This window comes from Malaclemys terrapin, chromosome 2, assembly GCF_027887155.1.
Source record: "Malaclemys terrapin pileata isolate rMalTer1 chromosome 2, rMalTer1.hap1, whole genome shotgun sequence".
NCBI classification, from domain to species: Eukaryota; Metazoa; Chordata; order Testudines; family Emydidae; genus Malaclemys; species Malaclemys terrapin.
Window position 1 is genome coordinate 8,913,280 of NC_071506.1, and position 20,927 is coordinate 8,934,206.

The following is a 20,927-nucleotide window of genomic DNA, read 5'->3' on the forward strand; positions in this document are numbered from 1 at the left end:
AACTTACGATTAGTTAGTTAACAAAAATAACAACCTTACCACTAGTATTTTACAAACACTGCTGCTGGAAACCTTTGTGTTACTCTAAGGTCTTGTCAAAACATGCTTCTTGTACTGATATAATTAGGGGTGTGATTTTTTTTCTTCCAAAACAGTTAGGCTGGTACAACACCTAGCATGGAGGCAGTCGTACCAATATAAAGGTGCCATATACTCATGCAGTTTTATTCTCCTTCCCAAGTGGGACCAGTCATACTACTGGTATACATACCAATATGACAGAGTCCATGTTAGGGTGTTGTGGTGCTTTAACTATATACCAGTAGAGTTAAAACAGTACAGTTCTTGCACAGACAAATCATTGGTAACTTTAACAGTCTCTCTTGGATGTGTTTCAGGTGGTTTGGTGACTGCCATTGTGTTTATTCACACATAATAGTCTGAAGCTGGGACAAGCTAGTTACCGCCGTTGTTCTGAACTCCAGTCCCAGTCTGAATGAACAGCCTCTCCCAAAGGAACAGAGCAACATTAGGTTCCTCATGTTGTAACTTGATTCATAGATTTCCAGGACAGAAGGGACCATTGTGAGATCATCTAGTCTGACCTCCTGTGTAACACAGGCCGGAAAACTTCCCCCCAATAAATCCTAGATCACATCTTTTAAAAACATCCAGTCTTAATTTAAAAATTGTCAGTGATGGAGAATCTACCACGACCCACTGGAACAATTCAGCAAGGTTAATTACTCTCACCGATTAAAACTTTACGCCCTTCTAGCTTGCGTTTCCCCTGAGCAAAGCCTGACTTCCATCACCCTGCTCCCCTACTCAAGGTGCTGATGAAGGCATAAAGGGTATTTCTTCACTGCATGTAGCCCAGGTGTTGCCCTAATCTCCCCTCCCATCCACACACACAACCCTCTCGCGTGAGTTTGGCACTTTTAACCCAGGCTAGCTGGCCTGGCTGGGGAGGTGGGCTAGAGCCCAGGTTCTGCTGTCATTCGGGGTGGTAACCCATCCGCTTTACAGTGGGAACATAGGCTAAATCGCTCCACTGCTGCTAGGCCTCCAGTGTTGTCCCACAATTGCCCCATGTGCCCCGAAGGAGAGACGAGTTCTCCCACAATTCCCTGGGTCGTACAGTAGCTCCGGTTAGTGCAGCACAAAGAACCATGGGATATGCCCCCAAAAGCCCTAGTGACAAACCCAGGGAATGCAGCACCTGACAGGGAGCAGTAACTAGGGTTGGGCTTTGCAGCATGGCTGCTCACACCCGTGCTAAGCTAACCCGGGTGCTTCGACCTGAGTGCCAACCACCCAGGCTAACTGTGCAATGAAGACCTGCCCAAACAGGGTTATTGTCTAAGGCTCATGTGATCCCATCCCTAAAGGGAGCGCTCAGATTATGATGCACAGTTGAGCATTTCTGGTCCTATCTAGCAGTGGCTGGTGGAGCCACGTATGTTTTAGCCACTTCATTATGACAAAGCTCCGATGTCATAAATTGCCACCCTAAACCACTCTAGACCCAGACTGCTGACTGCTACCTTTGAGAGCCTTGCTCTTTCCGAACTCAGCCTGCATTAGTGAATATAAGGCCAGATTTTTGGAAAGAACACCACTCCCATTTAGCCACCTAAATGAAATGGCCAGGCTCTCAGCCACATTGAGCACCCAGCGGGGAGTGCTGGGGTCCTGAGCTCTTCTTGAAAATCTGGTATGTAAGCTATCACTTAAATCGGCTTCTGTACCAGATGACTGGAGGGTAACTACTATAACACCAAAATTTAAAAAAAAGGCTTCAGAGGTGATTCTGCCAAGTAAGGCCAGCTTCAGTACCAGGTAACTTGGTTGAAACTGTATGTGACGGGTTGGATCACAGAAACCCCCCTGGGAGCTGCCAGCCGATGTGCCAAGACTACTTCTATTCCTGTTTTCCCTGTCAGCTCAGGACTCCAGAACCCTGTCTTGCTGAGCCAGACACTCCCGTCTGCTCCAACAAAGACCCAGGGTCTGAATTACTTGCCCCAAAGCTGTAAGTTTACCTGAAAAAAGCTCACAGAAGTGTGTTTGTCTTTAGCGCTCAGATACCCAACTCCCAATGGGGTCTAAACCCAAATAAATCTGTTTTAAGTGGTTCTAAGCAGTAACAGACAGAACAAAGTAAGTCACCAAATAAAATAAAATGCGCAAATCTGTGTCTAATCAAACTAAATACAGATAATCTCACCCTTAGAGATGCTTCGAGTTTTTTCCTCAGACTGGACACCTTCCAGGCCTGGGCACAATTCATTCCCCTGGTACAGCTCTTGTTCCAGCTTAGGTGGTAGCTAGGGGATTCTTCTTTCCCCACTTTGTTCTATTCCAGCCCTTTATATATCTTTTGCATAAGGCGGGAACCCTTTGTCCCTCTGGGTTTCCACCTCCCCCTCCCCCCCCCCCACCGGAAAAGCACCAAGTTAAAGATGGATTCCAGTTCAGGTGACATGATCACATGTCACTCACTGCAAGACTTCATTACCCACTTGCCAGCACACACACACACAGGAAGACTCACAGGTAAAAACACAGCCATCTGCAGACAATGGGAGTCATCAAGATTCCAAACCACCATTAATGGCCCACACTTTGTATAATTTACAATAGGCTCTGAGTTATATTTCATATTTCTAGTTTTAGATGCAAGAGTGGTACATTTATACAAATAGGATGATCACGCTCAGTAGATTATAAACTTTGTAATGATACCTTATAAGAGATCTTTTGCATGAAGCATATCCCAGTTACATTATATTCACTTCTTATCATATTTTTGTAAAACCATATAGACTGCACAACGTCACACTGTAGTAAAGAACAGAATGATCAGACACATAGATAAGCATGATATGTTTGGGGAGAGTCAACACAGCTGATGTAAAGGGAAATACATGCCTCAATGTATCCGAATTCTTTGAGTGAGTCAACAGGCATCTGGATAAGGGTGGATACAGTATACTTGGACTTTCAGAAAGCCTTTGACAATGTCCCTCACCAGAGGCATTTAAGCAGACTAAGCAGTCATGGGATAAAGAGGGAAGGTTCTCTCATGGATCAGTAACTGATTAAAAGATAGGAAACAAAGGATAGAAATAAATGGTCAGTTTTCAGAAGAGAGAGAGGTAAATAGTGGTGCCCCCCACGGATCTGTACTGGGACGAGTGCTGTTCAACATATTCATAAATGATTTGGAAAAAGGGATAAACAGACAATACAAAATTACTCAAGATAGTTAAGTCCAAATCTTACTACGAAGAGTTGCAAAGGGATCTCACTAAACTGGGTGACTGGGCAACAAAATGGCAGATGAAATTCAGTGTTGATAAGTGCAAAGTAATTCACGTTGTATGTATAGTTAGGATTATGTTTTCCAAAATGGTGGAGTCTAAATGAGCTATTACCACTCAAGAAAGAGATCTAGGAGTCGTGAATGGTTCTCTGAAAACATCCACTCAATGTGCAGTAGAAGTCAAAATAGCTAACCATTTTAGGAACCATTAGGAAAGGAATAGATAATAAGAGAGAAAATATCATAATGCCATTACATTATATAAATCCATGGTACACCCACACCTGGAATAATGCATGCAGTTCTGGTCATCCCTTCTCAAAACTGATATATTAGGATTGGAAAAGGTACAGAGAAGGGCAACAAAAATGATTAGGGTATGGAAGAGCTTCCATACAGGAGTGCTGGAAAAGACTGGGACTGTGCATCTTAGAAAAGAGACGGCTGAAGGGAGATATGATAGAGGTCTATAAAATCATGACGGGGGTGCAGAAAGTGAACAGGAAAGTGTTATGTACCTCTGCAAGAAACACAAGAACTGGGGGAGGGGATCACCCAATTGAATTAATAGGCAGCAGGTTTAAAACAAAAGGAAGTACTTCTTCACACAGTGCACAGGCAACCTGTCGAACTCGTGGTTGGGGATATTGTGAAGGCCAAAAGTATAACTGAGCTCAAAAAGGAATTAGATAAGTTCAAGGAGGACAATAAGTCCATCAATGGCTATTGGCCAAGATGGTCAGGGATGCAGCCCCATTATCTGGGTGTCCCTGAACCTTTGACTGCCAGAAGCTTGGACTGGATTGACAGTGGATGGATCATTCAATAATTGCCCTGTTCTGTTCATTCCCTCTGAAGCACCTGGCACTGGCCACTGTCAGAAGAGAGGATACGGGGCTAAATGGACCATTGGTCTGACCCTCTATGGCCGTTCTTATGTCCTCTGCACTTCTGGAAAGGGTTAAAGGAAATCGCTCAAGGTTAATAAATAAATAAAACCTTCAGCTGTTTTTTTTGTTTTCCCTTCTAAATCACATTGGCAGCATGACTGGCTCACGTTGGCTGGGAGGAATATTCTCCATTAATCCATTCCTGAAGATCCCATATGAATTAAACAGTTGTTGTTTTTTTTAAGAGAGTTTTAAATGCCTCCATTTGAGTGCAGACATTGTCAGGTAGAGGGGAGAATCTGTCCTACCCCAGAAACTGGAGTGCTATATGCCATTTCAGATGCACATATGTCCAAGTGTAATTGTAATGGGAGCTGACATGGAGAGACCACCCGGGACTCTGCTGAGAATTTGAATTTCAAAGCAAGTAATTAAACCACATCAGTAAAGCAGCTCTTATAGGGAAGGGGGAGGGGACCTCTAAGCCTACAAGAAGGGGCATTCTCAGGAAAGATCGGAATGTTGAAATGAATCCCTTAGGGGGACTTAAATCTTAAGCACTTCCACATGACCTCAGTCACTGGCAGATTCAGAACTCCCAGGGTAGTTCCCTTTCCACTGAGTGACATTAAGAAGGTCTGCTATTTTCACCGGGCTTCCTCCCCTTCCCCGCCTCCCCAACCCCTTTTGTCCAGGGTCAAAAAATGGCTACTTGGATCTGATGGGATTTCAGATATGTTGGAGATAGGAAACTCTGTGGTTTAGGGCTCCTTTCCAGAGCTCTTCAGATGCTTGGCTACAGTCTGAGAAAGTCTTGCATTGGTTCATAACCCTTGCTTTGCGCATATGTAAGTGTATGTATTAAAAAAAAAAAAGTAGGTTTCTTAAGCTATTTTAAAAGGAATTGACGTGTACAGATGTGAACTGGAAGCTCTGCTTACTGAAAATAATTAACCCTTTCCAGCACAGTAGCATATTCAATCCTTACAGTATATAAGGTAGGCAGAGCTAGTACCGCCATCTGTTAAGGTTGTTCAGCCACTCTGTTTTCAGTTGCTTATAACTTGACCAAACTTCAACTGTTTGAGCTGAAACTTTTCATGCCAGGTGTCTGCCTCACGCTGATTTTTTTTTTTTCCCCCTCCCCCAGCCAAACCAGTTCAGCAGTTTCAGAGAATGAGGCTAAGGAAAAATATGTTTTGTGATGTTTTAAAAAAAGAGAGGTCACCAGATTTCTTTTTTTAGAAGCTCTAGTGCCCCCATGATTTGGCTCAAGGACTTGAAATTTGGCAGAGGGTTTGGGGCGGGGGGGAAGTGATCCTTTGAACAGGGCTGGATTTTTTGTCATCCCCGTGAAAATCCACGCGAATCTGACAGAGTTTCCTAAGCCTTTGAAAAACTGCACATAGAGACTTACTGGAGCTTTGCAGCTAAATTCCCTGAAGATTTCATCTGCAGTGAGCATGCTCCAGTCTGGGGTTGAGCAGGACTTTCCTTGCAACTGTGGTTTCCAGCTGCTCCAGCCTGAGTGTAGGTCCAAACTGCGGGGGGAGGAGGGGAGAGAGAGAGAGAGTGTGTCCGTCCGTCCATCCCTCCCTCCCTCCCTCCTGCTGGGCCCAGAGACAAGAAGAGCCAGGCAACCTTAATTCTGGCATTTCCTAACTTCCGCGTGCTTGGCTTTGCAACCTTAATGAACTTTTCATCTTTTAAGGGGAGGTGCGTGTACGCATGCACATGTGTGCAATTTAGTCTTTGTATTACCTGTTAGGTGAGTGCTGTGGTTTTTATATGCAAATGTGAAGGCAAGCGAATGCAATGTACGGTCGTCACGTGCAATGCTCGCACCGTGCAAAGGAGGCAGACGGGCAGGATGGTAGCAGGAAAAGCAATCAACAGGAAGGCAGAAGTATCTGCAAAGAGGCAGTGCAGGGAATTACTGTATCTTGCACCACATCACACCTCTGTTCAGGTCACTGTCCTGCTGCAATCCTGCCCTTCAGCTTGTAACTTACCCCAGTGTGTACATCACCTTTGATGTGCTTTCCTGCTCAGACAGTTTTACCATCTAAAGCTGGAATGAAAGGACAGCCATGGAGAGAGATAGGGACCAGGGGTTGAGTTGGAGTGCCTTGGCAAGCTGGAATCTCCAGTCTCTAAGCCTTAATTTTTAAACCGGTATTGAGCCTCTAAGCCCTTTGTGGTTGTGAAGAGGACCTTCAAAATACAGTGCAAACCAATGCAGCAAGGTCTGCTTGCGTCTCCAAACAGCCTGTAACAATAGCTGAGAGGCCTGCGTTGTCCCCTATTCATCAGCATAGGATGTTGACTCTAAATCCTAATTTGTCTCTGTGTCGGTTTTACTATTTCACTCCAGGGCACAGTATGCAAAAAGGAGGGACTATCCTATTAAGAACTCCAGTGTTCTGATGAGCTTCTCATTTTGGCATGAGTGGGCAGAGCTTGGGCAGGGGGCAGAGCTTGGAACAGTACTGGCCTTCCCCCCCCTTCCTCCTCCTCCCCCCCCAGCAGGACCCACCACATCAACCACTTGTGAAGACCATCCCTCACAAAATGAGAGGAATTCACCACTCTTTTGGGGTGGGATAGGGCTGGGGGGCAGTTTCCCTTGAAGAGTGAGAGGTCAAAACTGTTAGAATATGGTCCAGCTCCCACTGCTGTCCTGGCCTCTCTTTGTAAAGGTAAAGAAGCCTGTCCTCACGGCAGATGAAAGGTGATGGCTGTTGAACTGGATGTGCAGTGTTCTGAATGGGTTGGCCCTTGCAGGGGAGTTTTGCTAGCAGATGTCTTGCTCTTTCCATGCCAGGGCCCTGCGACTGCTCACATCAGCTATATCACTGGTGCTGTTTCCTCCCGCATCTCCCCAGTGTGGCAAAGTGGCCCTCTGGGTGTTTGCGATGCTGTTTCCGGTATAACCTTCTTCTGGTTCACTTATCCCAGAATTTAATGTGTTGTCACTCCCTGATGCTTGGTCATGAGCTCCCTTTTTTCGGGGGGCGGGGGGGCGGAAGAGTTTCACAAGCATCTGTTCTGTCTGACGTGACGTTTCTCTAGATGAGGGAAGCACTCTGACACTGTTAAACACTTGGCAAGCCTGTAGCTCTGCCTGAGGAATGCAGACTTCGCTGTTTCGGGAACATAGGCGGTTCTCCAAGGACGGCCCGCTCGGAACAAAGTCTGAGGGTGCAATGCAAAGTTTCCTGTCACTCCAGGAACACCCCCACCATGCTGTGGTGTCCCATACGCTTTGGGGGTGGGTATTTCTGAAAAGGCAACCGCTGTGGGTAATATCCCCCTACGTGATAGCTGTAATGACGACAAATACGCCGCCATCTGCCTGGATCCATCTGTCGTCTCCTGTCTTACACTCAGATTGTACACTCCTTGGGACAGGGACTGCCTTTTTGTTCTGTGTTTGTACAGCACCTAGCACAGGGGGTCCTGGTCCATGACTAAGGCTCCGAGGCGCTACAGTAATACAAACAATAAATGCTTTAAAAAAAGAGGCTGGGAGCAGAGGACAGGGGAACTCTCTCCAGAGGCGACGGGTGAGGGGGGACACATGGGGTCACATGCTCCCTCAGAGTTGCTGCTTGACTTGTACTGAGCGAGCTCACGCGGCCTGAGCATTTTCAGTAACATTTGCTGAAACTGCTGCTCTCACTTTGCCCCGTACCAGCAGGTACGGGTTGTCTCTGCCCTTTTCTATATAGGGAGCTTACTTCCCCTGGGAACTGCTGTCTGCTTCCCTCATTGCCCTCTCCTGGCGTCATTGCCACCTGCACAGCTGTTTGTTTACTCCCAGAGTTTGTTCTACAATTCAGACAGTCTCCCTGAATTGCCACTGAAGGGGCCGCGTTCAGCTGCTTGAGAGCAAGTGGCTTTCCCAGGCTCAGAAGCCCGATCTTGACTGCCCTGCAAGGCTTAGCATGGTAATGCCTCCCTGGGTGGGGAGAGTGCTTGAGCCAGCAGCAGAAGTAGGGTGAATGGGCACTGGTGGCCTCATACCTATAGGGGCTATATGGGCAGTGCTATTCCCACTGCTCTCTTGCCCCATTTGCAAGCAGCAAGGGAATGACCCCCATAGGATCTGCTATGCAGGTGTTCTCTGCCGCTCATGCCCGACTGCCTGCCTTCCCTCTGCAGCACGCTCTGAGGCTCTGCTCCTCTGACGGTGCCACCAAGCAGGGGCGTGAGTCCCTGCACAGGCTGCTCCGGTCCTTTCGTGGCTCCATCAACAGCCCCCTGCATCAGGCTCTGCCCCCGGCAGGTAATGTGGAGGCGGGAGGGAGGAGCTGGCAGGGAATCGGTGCAGATGGGGTTACTAAGATGTAGGGAAGAGGCTGGAAATACAAAAGGGAAAGTGTGGTGGTGAGGGAGGGAGAGCTTGAAAGCAAATAGCTGCCCAGCTTTGAGGCTAGTTAAATTTGTGTGTGGTCATTCACACTTCAGTGGAGCCTACAAGAAAGCGGCAAAGCAATGGCTGTGTTGAGCAGCTGGTGTTTCTCTCTTGGGGCAGGTTGGGGAGTGGGGTGAACTTGAAAGCTGAGCAAAAGCAGAAGGATGACTTTGTGTTAAGTCGCTGTACTGGGATTTGAGAGACCTCTGTTCAGTCTCTGGCTCTGCCACAGACTCCCTGTGTGGCCTTGACCAAGGCACTCAATAGCTGTGCTGCAGTCCCGGTCTGTAAAATGGGGGTGATACTTCTTGATCCCTGTGAGGATACATTCATTGGTTTTTGAGGTGCTTAGATACCATGGAGATGAGCGTCAAAGAAAAACAAATAAATAAAGAAGGCTTGATCAGTGTTGGATGAGGCACTTCCAAGGGAAATGGCAGCCTATGGGCTGCATTGGCCAGGCTTGGGGGAAATGTGTGTAGGTGTGTGATATATTGCCCTCTGCTGGTGGTAGTTGCACTTGCTTGTGTGGTTCTATCTCCCTCCAGTGCAGTGGTTCTCAACCCGTGGCCCGCGGGCTCCTTGCGGCCCATTCAGCACACAGCTGTGGCCCATGTGACATCCTCAGGGCCATACAGGTAGTATATATATATATATTGTGTGGATGAGGCCCACATGTCACATGATATGTGAGAGAGCTGCATATATGGGCCACAATGGTAAGTTGAGAACCACTGCTCTAGTGGCTGGCCTGCTTAAGGTTACATCACTACTGTACATCACAATTCTACTGGCACTAACAGAGATTTTTCCTTAAATTTAAATGCTGTCTTTGCAGCACAGCAGACCCTGAGCACTAATCCCATTTGGCTCACGCCCCCTGTTGGTTCTTGTATGTTGGTGTCCTGCTCCCTCCGGGGGCTTGTCAAACCCAGAGTTCGACAGACCTCAAGACAGAAGACCTATCTGTTGGCCAGGGTTTTGTTTGAACTTCGTAATAGGGAGCCGGTGTTTGATTTGAATGATTTTACTGATGCAAGGCAATGAAGTTCCTTGGTGATAGGTGCAGATATAAAGTTTTGAATTAAAAACTGGGCTGTGTGGTGAGAACACAGTTCAATGTTGTGTGCTATGGAAAGAGACCACACTTTGTTGTGTAACTGTAGATACGCATGTGTAGCAATTTACTTCCTGTGTTGCGAGAAACAATGCAAGAGCATACCATTAATACCCGCAGTGGGGGTAGGGACGTGGACAGTGGCAGGTAGCGGAGATGTCTTACATTCTCAAAATCTGGAACAGACTAACTGGTAGGTCTCATTGCTCAGGTTGAAGCCTGCTTAGCGTTTTTTCTAATAAAGGTGCTTGTTACCTACCGTGCTTACCTTAAAAAGATCTCTCGGTAGCCCTGTGCAACTTCATTGGAAGCTCCGTGCCCCTAATTCTCATGAGTTTTTTAACGCAGGTCTAAAGCCCCAGCTCCTGGAGGCAGGTGACTAGGTGAGATCCTTGGGTTTCCTTTACCAAAAAATTAAGCTTCTAACCCGCGTGTTTTAAGAAAAAAAGCTTTACAGCGTGACCCAAGTGCACCCTAAAAGCTGAAGCCAGAGGGTAAATAATCCCCCTTCTTCCCCCCCTCTGCATACTTGTGGAAAAATATCATGGATTTTTAAAAATGATGATTTGGGGGGCAGAGGGCTGACTAGCAATGGAGTTGGTAGTTCTGCAGCAGCGAAGAGGCTTTTCTGTTATTTAAAGCTTGGGTGCCACTAGCCTAGAAATTCTCTCCAGGTGCTCCCAGGTTACTCCTGTGGGAATTCTGTGCCAAAATATTAAAAATTCTACGCACAATATTTTCAAATTCTGCATATTTTATTTGTCAAAATAATAAAAAAGATTCAGGAAATGTTTTTTGAGAAATAGATTCCTTACTAGGCATATTAATACAGAACTCTAAGTAATAATTCATTTAAACTACAACACAGAACCGTATTTCCCGGACCCCTCAGAAGCAGTGCAAAGGCTTGGGGGAGTCGGGCAGTGGAGGAGCTGAGGGAAGTAATTGCTGGGAAGGAGCCTGGGAGCGAACTTGGAGGGTTGTTGGGTGTGGGTGGGAAAAGTGTGAAACAGGTTTTTATGGGGGGTGGGGATGGATTGTTGGAGAGCTTCCCCCATACAGACCCTGGCTGACCCCTAGCCTCTCCCATTCAATCAGGCACACTGCCCCGTCCCTATGCGTCCCTGCACTCCCGTGTGTCCTTGCACCCCTTGTCAACCTGTCCCTCCATCACCACTCAGACACCCATTCCCCCCATTCCCATGTGGCCCTGCACCTCCTTCCCCTGCCCCCATGTGTCTCTGTGGCCCACTCAGCCACCCCCCTGTCCCCATGTGGCCCTGCACCTCCCTCCCCCTTGTGGCCCTGTGCCTCCACTCCTATTCAGCCTCTGTCCCAGTCTGTCCTCCCCCACTAGCCCTTATGAGCCCCTGTCTGTGACCCCCCAGCAGCCCCACTCTGTCTGCCTCTCCCTGTCTCCTGATCTGACCTGACAGGCACTGTGAAGAAGGCAGGCTCTTTCTCTTCTCTAGCTGGCCAGGAGCTGCTGCTCTGTTCTGTTGCCACAGCGTCCTCTGGCAGGCAGAAGGCGGAACTGCAGCAACTTTCCAGCAGAAGCTTTTTTCTGAACGGGTCATTAATTATGCACACGGGGTGGTGCAGAATTCCCCCGGGAGTATCAGGTGGTGGTAGTAATACTTAGCTTGTATTTGGTGCACCGTGTGTTGCATTCCCTTATTGCAGGGGTTTTTAACCTTTTTCTTTGCGGTCCCCCCAACATGCTATAGAAACTCCATGGCCCAGCTGTGCCACAACTGTTTGTCTGCATATAAAAGCCAGGGACGGCGTTAGAGGGTAGCAAGCAGGGCAACTGCCCAGGGCCACAGGGGGCATCACAAAGCTAAGTTGCTCAGGCTTCGGCTTTAGCCCCGGGTGGTGGAGCTTGGGGGCTTTGTCTTTCTGCCTTGGGCCCTATTAAGTCTAATGCCAGCCATGCTTGACGGACCCCTGGCTGAGAACCACTGCCTTATAGAACTTTATCTTTGTTCCATAAGGATTCTTAGATGGGATTTTTTCCCCAGTTTTTTTTTTTTTTTTTTTTTTTTTTTTTAAGCGACTTGTTTCTCGGCTGCCTTCCATTGAGAGGAGCCTTGAAAGCTAGTGGACAGTGCTGAATGCCTTATTCCAGGGGGGTATTTAATTTATAATTTTCGCTTCAGGAGAATGTGGTGGAGAGGGCACAGGAAATGTTCATTTGTTTCTAGCTTCCAGGCATGCACTTCCCTGTGTTTTTTAACTCGTTTTTTTGGGGCAGATAGCATAGAGCAGTGGTCCCCAACCTTTTTTGTCTGGCGGGCACCAGATGACGAGCCACGGAGGACCGTGGTGGCGGACGAGCATCCGCCGAAATGCCGCCGACAAGCGGCAACGTCAATAGGGGTTGCCGCCAAAATGCCGCCGACAAGCAGCGTCATCCAGAGATGTCGCCACCAAAATACTGCTGAAAACCCCGGTGTAGAGCATTCAGGTGGGCAGACTTATCTAGATGAGTTTGTGTGTATTGACTCTTAGAAACGCGTGTGTCACGCTGATCAGACTGGCTTGGCAGGTGATTGTAGTCTAGTGGCTAGAGCATGGATTCTATTCCCAGCTCCGCTCGCTCTCTCCCCCTGGGTCAGCTGCTCAGCATCTGTCTCACTCCGCTTGCTTCTGAAGTAGGGATGCCCGGCTGCATCACAGGGCCATCCTGCGGCTGAGTGCCACATAACTGGCATGTTGATCAGTGCTCCTTATTGCAATTGACTTTGAGAATTACATTCCTACTGACTCTGCCTTTTGGGAGTGACCAGTCTAATACAAGAATAGTGCGGGACAAGATTCCCGTCTCCTCTTCACCGGATCAGTTTGGTTTCTGCTTCTCGCTGCAGTCCCACGGTCAGCGTCTACCCTCAACTAGAGAGCACAGCCCCACTGGAAAATTGGACCCTTCAAGAGACGAGCGGTGGAAGCAGTACTTTGTGACAGATTTGCCTTTCACAGTACTAGGGGGGAGAGGCTGAACACACAACTGGAAGTCAGCAGATGGGACCAGGCGTTGCTTTGTGCATTGTTCCAAGAGCTGTTTCATTATGCGTCAACTTTCATTTCTATAGCATTGCATAGAGTTTGCTTCCTTAAGTACTTCCCTGAGCTCTCCATGCACTTTGGGTCGTCTTGGGTGATAGCAGTGAAGGTATAAAAACACCCTGCTTAGCCAGTCGCTACAGTGCAGAGACTGTGGGAGCGGTGTAGCAATCACCCCAATGCTGCACAACAGCTTGGGAAGCAACGTGAAGAAACTCAATGCCATTACAAGTGCCAGGTGAGTAAAGGTAGGCAGAACGTCACTGAGCTGCTGTTTGTCCAGGACATCAGTGCTGGCATGGATGTGATTTGGTGAGCACCTCTGACAGCACTTTGCTGCTTAATGCTGTCCTGGTGCATGGAATTTTAGCTGCCCCTTGCTAACCTCGGTATCTGAAGGTGGCACCTGCAAGGAATATCCAAATCCTGACCCAACCAGACCCTACTTAGTCTGTGAGATGACATGATCGCAGCCTACGAGGTGTGATTGTCAGTAATGCCTTTCATCAATGACTGCTTTATGGTGGTCATTTGGGGAGTTTAGTAGCCTTGAAACTTTCTCCCCTGCTCAGGTTCCCAAAGGAGCTGGGATATTGTGGGTGGTGGTTGATCAGATTAATTTAAGGAACTATAGCTGTCCTCAAACATTTGCCAGGCAGAGCTACCCTGATAATTAGAACAGGAGTACTTGTGGCACCTTAGAGACTAACAAATTTATTTGAGCATAAGCTTTTGTGGGCTACAGCCCAGTTCATCAGATGCATAGAATGGAACATATAGTCAGAACATACATACATACATACATTTTATATATAATATAAAATACACACACCCCCACAGAGAGAGAGAGAGAGAGAACATGAAAAGGTGGAAGTTGCCATACCAACTCTTACATATGAATATATATCGTCTTACTATACGTTCCATTCTATGCATCCGATGAAGTGGGCTGTAGCCCACAAAAGCTTATGCTCAAATAAATGTGTTAGTCTCTGAGGTGCCACAAGTACTCCTGGTTTTTTTGCGGATACAGACTACCACAGCTGCTACTCTGAAAACTGATAACTAGCTGCATGCTGTTGCCACTTACCTTGACTGCAAGAGAGTTGGGTTTTGTGTTACACGTCGGGCAGCCTTTAAAGTCCTGCTCTGAAGGAATTAGTTTGTTGTAAGTGGGACAAGTGCTGTCCGATGGTCTATGCACAGAAAACCATCTGGCTGTGGCAGTTAGGATTGCCCCATCGCTGGGAAAAGATGCAGCAACGGAGGTTGTTCCTGAAATCATCTTACATCAAATGACCTATTCCATACGTGATGAAAAGCCATGGTGAGCTTCCTCTCGGCGACTGTGCCATAGGAGTTAGAACTGGAAAAGGCCTGTTGGGTCACAGCTAGTCCATTGCCCTGGGGCCAGCACAGGATGATTCCCCACTGTATATTTTCCAGGTGCTTGTGGAGAGAAGGGCAAATATCATGATCTGAATTGTGTCTAAACTGTGGCCTAATTCTGCTCCGTAAGCCGTCAATGGCAATAATGCCTCATTCTTTTGGAGCACCTCTCACCCCATGGATCTCAAGGCTCTTTCCAGAGGGGGTTGGCAATATTCGCCCTTTTCACAGATGTGGAAACTGAGGGACATGTAGGTGAAGTGGATGCTTGGATAGAACCCAGCTCTCCCGAATCCCAGTCCGGTTCTCTATCTGCTGGACCACTCGGACGTAAATGGGAGCAGAAGTCACTTTGCCTCTAAGTTCCTCGTGACAGGAGCGCTGTAGCAGTGCCCTAACATCACATTGCTGTGTAGCATCCCATGATGTCACTCCCAGAGCGTGTTGCCCACAGGTACAGGAAATGGGTAGCGGAGAGGAGAACTGGCAGTTTCTCTGCTATTGCAAGACGTGCGTTGTTTCAGACAAACCAATTCGGCTGCCCGTCGCTGTTTGACGTACGAAGCTGGGTATCGATCCAAGGAGAAGTTACAGCACAGGACTGGTTATAAATAACTTGACACTCTGTAAGCATTAAAGCTTGGAAAAGCTGTCTTCTCTCCTGAGCAAATCTGCCCGAAGGGCAGCCGGCAGCCTGAAGATCGCTGCGTGATACCACTTAATTGGCTGAGGCAGGTTTGTACTGAAAGTGATTGGAGTGGACCTGAAGTCCCCAGGAGGCTGGGCAGGGCTGCTGCTGTGTGTGTGTGTGTGGGGGGGAGGGGGGGATTTCTTCCCCCCCCCCCCCGGCTCTCGTGCTATAATGAATCGGTGTACTCCGATACTGTGCAGTGAGTGCTGTGTGACTGCTCGTGAGGGAAATGCTGTGGGAGGAATGTACTTACAGGTGAGCTCATGGACACAGAGGTCTTCTGCTCAGCCTGGAGATTAGATTTCCCCCTGACTTGATACAAGAGGAAATGTTTGCCATGGTGAGCTCTCCTGGGCCAGAAATGGTCAGTCCCCTCACTCTGGGACTCTGTTGGATCCCACCTCCGAAGTGGCTGCATTTCGTACTGATGCGACTCCTCATACAGCACTTTGGGCTTATTCTTAACAAGATTTCTGTGTCGGGATGTCCATTATTCAGCTATATATAAAAAAAGATAATGATTTATAGGCTTCAATTGCATCCTTAATTTACTCAAAGTAGGAGGGGTCTGTGCTAGCATTACTTAATGCAGGTCAGGGTAAACTGTACTCTTGCTGCAGGTGCATAAGCTTCAGTTATCCCTCGCAGAAGCTCATTGTTGGTGGAAGAATATTGCTCTCCAGAGGGGACAGCTTTCTCTACCCTCCCCCGTGAATTTTCTTTTCAAACAGTGAACGTGATCTGTGTTTGGGACATTGCCAAGTCTGCATTCAGCAGAAGCAAAGGGCTTGCTAAGCAATATGCATGGGAGAATCTTCGGAGCGTAGCGAGGAATGGAACTGATGCATGCTTGCCCAGTTTGTTCCTTTCCATCCTGGGCTTGGTTCACAAACATCTGGATTCCCTCTGTAGGCAGAAACGCCATTCTAAAGAGGGGCTGGGGGCTCGCGAGAACTCTGAGAAATGCTTTGTTTGGAGACGCTTCAGTGCCGGCGCGGTAACAATATTGTGAGCTGACTGGTTCAAGGACAATCTGGATCTCAGATTTGGCTGCCTGCCAAACTGTGACCTAAAATTGAGCTATTTAAATAAAATCTAATTTCTAGTGCCTACTAATGTTCTAGATGTTTAACCATACACCCAGCCCACCACGGCCCTGTAGAGCATAAGTGCTGAACTATGAATGTGATAGGCACATGAGGACACACCATGTTTTGCAGAAGGTCAGACTAGATCAGTGGTCTCCAGCCTTCTTACACACACGATCACTTTTTGAATTTAAGATCAACCCAGGATTTGCCCCACCCCTTCCCCGAGGCCCTGCCCCGCTTACTCCATTCCCCCCTCCCTCTGTCACTCGCTCTTCCCCGCCCTCACTCACTTTAACCAGGCTGGGGCAGGGGGTTGGGGTTCGGGAGGGGGTACAGGCTCTGGGCTGGGGCTGAGGGGTTCGGAGTGTGGGAGCGGGCTCTGGGCTGAACCTGGGGCAGGGGGTTGGGGTGCAGGATGGGGGTGAGGAGTGCAAGCTCTGGGAGGGAGTTTGGGTGCAGGGTGTGGGGCAGGTGGTTGGGATGCGGGAGGGGGTACAGGGTCTGGGAGGGAGTTTGGGTGCAGGAGGGGCCTCTGGGCTGGGGCAGAGGGTTGGGGTGCAGGAGAGGGTGCGAAGTGCAGGCTTTGGCCAGGAGAAGCTTACCACAGGTGGTTCCCAGTTGGCGGTGCGGCGGGGCTAAGGCAGGTTCCCTGCATGCCCTGGCCCCACGCTGCTCCTGGAAGTGGCTGGCATGTCTCTGCGGTCCCTGGGTGGGGGGGTGGAGTCAGGCAACTCCATGTGCTGCCACTGTCCCTGCCCCCTAGTGCTGACTCCGCAGCTCCCATTCACCGGGAACTGCGGCCAATGGGAGCTGCGGGGGCGGTGCTCGCAGACACGGGCAGCACACTGAGACCCGCTTCCTCCTCCCCGGGCTGCAGAGACATGCCAGCCACTTCTGGGAGCAGCGTGGGGCCAGATCAGGCAGGGAGCCTGCCTTAGCCTTGCTGTGCCACTGGACTTTTAGCAGCCGGAGATTGCGATCGATTGGCAGAGGCTCCTGGATTGACCAGTCGATCGCGATCTGCCAGTTGGTGACCACTGGACGAGATGGTCCCAGTGATTGCTTCTGTCCTTTGAATCTATGAAAAGGGAGTTGGGGAGGGGAGGTGACAGAAATGAAATGGTCCAGTAAGCTGATTTGGGGCCACATCTATAAATTGTAAACATCCACCACTAAGTTTTTAGGAGTGATCTGAGGGGGACGGGGGTGGAGGGAGCTTGGCAAACAGAAGGGCGTTCAGAGCATAAGAGGCAGCAGAGAGAGCCGTGCTGTAAGGGACAGACATAGAGGGTATAAAGGCTGGTGTCACTGGGGTAGAAAGGGCGAGGGAGGAGAGGGCAGGGCAGAGGTGTGTTGGGCCTGGAAAGCAAAGAGAAGACGCTTGAGCTTGTTCTACAGTACAGCTGGGAGCCAGCGAGGTGAGTGAGAAGGGAGGGATGTGGTTGAGGAGGCGGGTGACGTTGGAGATGATTTTGGCAATGGTGGCTTGGATGGGACGTGTTGCGTCCCTCAGGGATGTGTTGCTGAGCGGCTTGGTGTCTCAGACCGTGTAATGGATTCCTTCACATTGAATGAACTGAAAACGAACCTCCAGCTTGGATGGACCCTTCCAGCAGGGTGCACCTGGCTACTTCCTGTCAGTATGCCCTGTCCCTAGAGCGCAGGCCATGGCATGCTACGCTGGGAAGCCAAATTTTCTTTTGGTCAGATACGTAGGTTATTTGATGCTCTGAGGAGGACATCAGGTCAGAGTAGCTTGTCCCCAAAGGAAGAGGCACGTACAGCCTGCATCCAACACAGCTTAACATACTAGCTAACTCCAGCGTGGCACCAAGAAAAAGGGACACTCCTGTTTTTTGGGACAGCCGTGGGCAAGATCCAGGTTGCCATCGGACAAGTTAACGTAAAGTATGTGTCCCCAAGCCCGATGAGCCCCTCAGCGGTAAGGAAGTGAGGGGCATGCGGCGCACAATCCATTTGAGATGAGCAAAGTCACCAGCAGGAACCAGATTACTCTGGTGTAGCAAAATGCCTGATTCTGTGGTGTCCCAGCTACCAGGAATTCCACTGGATTCCACGCAGGCTCCAGGGATTCTTTGGACCCATCCCACAGTGGCTCAGACTAGAGGGGGGTTTAAGTGTATTGTGTGACTTCGAGACTTCAAAATGAACTTTTTATGCTGTAGCCCAAAGGGGATGCAGTAAAAACAAGAAACCATGTAGTATTCTAAATCCTGCAGTTCCTGGCCCTGTGATGTTTCAGAATGCTGCATTTTGGGGGAATTATAGCCATTTGGACCTTGATTGTATGACTTGCAGGGTCTGAAATGTAAAGAATACTTCCTCCCCCTCTCTTGCATGTTCCAGGGGAATTTAGTATGTAAAACACCATCATTTGTGTAAAATATTTGCATTTCACCAAAGACGTGGTTTTCATGCAAATAACCTTAAGGAAGAAAAGTCGAAGCAGAACTGTGCTAAACTGGGAACGTTTCTAGGTATTCTTTGGGGGAACCAGCAGCTCTTTTTAAAAAGTTCTCCATTTCAGAACTGCTTGTGACCCAAGGGAAATACATTTCCATATGTGGGTTTTCTTACAGAAGCACCTTTTGAGTGTCAGTAATTCAACACCCTGTTTTTAGTTTTAAAAAATAATTTGTGATTGGAAAGGCCCCTTCTTTTTGGTTTTGTTTGTTTGTTTGTTTGTTTGTTTGTTTTAAAAATCCCAGGAAATTTTAATCACTGTTTATTGCAAAAATGTAATAACTGGTGAAAATCTGTTTAAAAAAAAAAACCTTTGCAGCTTTCTGGGTAAATATTGGGATAAATCTCACTCTCTTCTCCAGTGTGGTATGTTCTGAAACTTAGTTTTTCATTTTTGAACCATTTTAGCATGAAAACTAGTTCACTAACTTTGATTTGCTTTGAATGCTGGTAACTATCTATGCTATCTGTAAAGCTGGTAATGTGTATGTGGTGGGTGGGGGATTAACAGGATGTACAGTTTCTGTTGGACGTTGTATTTTTCCCTTCCTGCCTTAAGCTGTTCAGTAGTGTTTCTGTGTACTGTTAGAGAGCTTGTGTGTGCCACCCCAGAAGTGATTGCATGTCCTTTGTGGGTTAGGGATCCAGTTTGTCTGTAAGGTTCTTTGGGATCTCTGGATGAAAGATGTTGCATAAATGTAAACGTTTTGGTTTCTCCCCAGTCCATTCCTCTACACTATCATAGTCATATGAGACAATTGTGTTCCTCAGCTGGTTGCAGTAATCAGTGAACAGTCCATAGGCAGAGGACTGTTGGATGTGATACACCGATAACTTCTGCTCTGTGAGGGGATGGCTAATGGCATTCTATACACTTTCACTTCTGTTTTACGTTTACTTGTGCTTTCATTTAGCATTAGCCTGATGTAACACACTAAGAAATCTTAGCTTAATGCACATTAGATGCTTAAACCAGGGTAACCCAGCAGTCATCTCTTAAGTTGTTCCGAATTTCTTTTCCAGCCATGATACAAAAAATGCAGTTGCTTCCAGTTATTTCTGTTCAAGTGCCCAGAGGACTTTCTGCAACAGGTGCCTCTTAGAAGCGTGTGCTTGTAATAGAAACCACCGATTACCAGGCCACGTGCTGGCATATGGAAGATGCAGAATCCTGCTAACTGTGATTGTTTAAACACCTGAGCCATTCTGCTAACGAGCATCCCATGAGCATGTTCAGAGCATGGCTTTGCAGGCATGCTTCTCAGACAGTAAACACCTATTCATGCAAATCAGGGTAACTGTACGGAACATGGTTGTACTCACCGCATGATGCGCATAGGGATCTGAGCTGGTCTCGCTCTGCTTACCAGAAATCCGATTGAAGTCCCTGGCGTGGGTATAGAATCCCAGGACTGGGCCTCTCGAAAGGGGTGAGCAGTGGAACTGTACCATGAAATCTGTAGAGCTGGCCTGGCCCGCTGGGGTGGGATGGGGGATGGGACGCTTATTGTTAGTGTTTTCTGTCACAAGACTTTTAATAAAGGCTTGGGGAAGTGATAGGTTGTCTGCGTGCACCCTGGAAGCAAATGCTTACTATGTGTCTTGGTGGGGTGGGGGTACGGCAGACAGAGTTAAAATGGCTCTCGGGGAAATGGGCTAGCAAAGGAAAAGGTAAGGGATTTGGGGAGCCCACTTTATTCCGGGCCCCAAGAAGAAACTACTCTGGTGCTAGGCTTCATTTCAGCCCTTTTCCATCATACTCCCGTGAATAATCTTCCCCTGACTGGTCTGCCTGTCTTACGGGCTCAGCTGTATGACAGTCGTGCTACAAGCTGACAGCAAGAGTCAGAATTGTTGTTGAAGGGGGGAGGACTCACTGGGATTTATCACTGGTGCAAATCCCTGATGCAGATGCAGCTACAGCGATGGCCCAAGCCCCAGTTTGGACAATGTCTCCCTCCCCTGCATGGACCAGGCTTGCAACATCTGCCTGTTCTTCCACGGTCTGAAAGGTTCTGTCCTGCAAGCTCCTCTGTGACTGTGCCTGCAGACCTGCTGTTCTTGGACCGATCTTGCGGGGTCTCCCCCCTCCCCCTTTTTGAAGCTCAGTCTAGGAGCATGGTTTGGAAATGCCCAGAGATCTCTTCAAGTATGCTCCTGTGCAGCCCAGCCTGAGCCAGCAGACTAGTGGTTTCTGAGGGTATGTCTTCACTACCCACCGGATCGGCGGGTAGTAATCGATCTCTCGGGGATCGATTTATCGCGTCTCATCGAGATCTCCGAACGCGCTCCCCGTCGACTCCGGAACTCCACCAGGGCGAGAGGCGGAAGCAGAGTCAACAGGGGAGCCGTGGCCGTCGATCTCGCGCCATGAGGACGCGAGGTAAGTCGATCTAAGATACGTTGACTTCAGCTACGCTATTCTCGTAGCCGAAGTTGCGTATCTTAGATAGATTC

At 48.3% G+C, this 20,927-nt stretch overlaps 1 protein-coding gene across 1 annotated transcript in view; it reads left to right on the forward strand.

The window, feature by feature from the left end:
- The window catches only part of PTP4A3 (protein tyrosine phosphatase 4A3), a 168,579-nt gene that overhangs the window by 54,559 nt on the left and 93,093 nt on the right, over positions 1-20,927 (forward strand). The window lies entirely within an intron of this gene.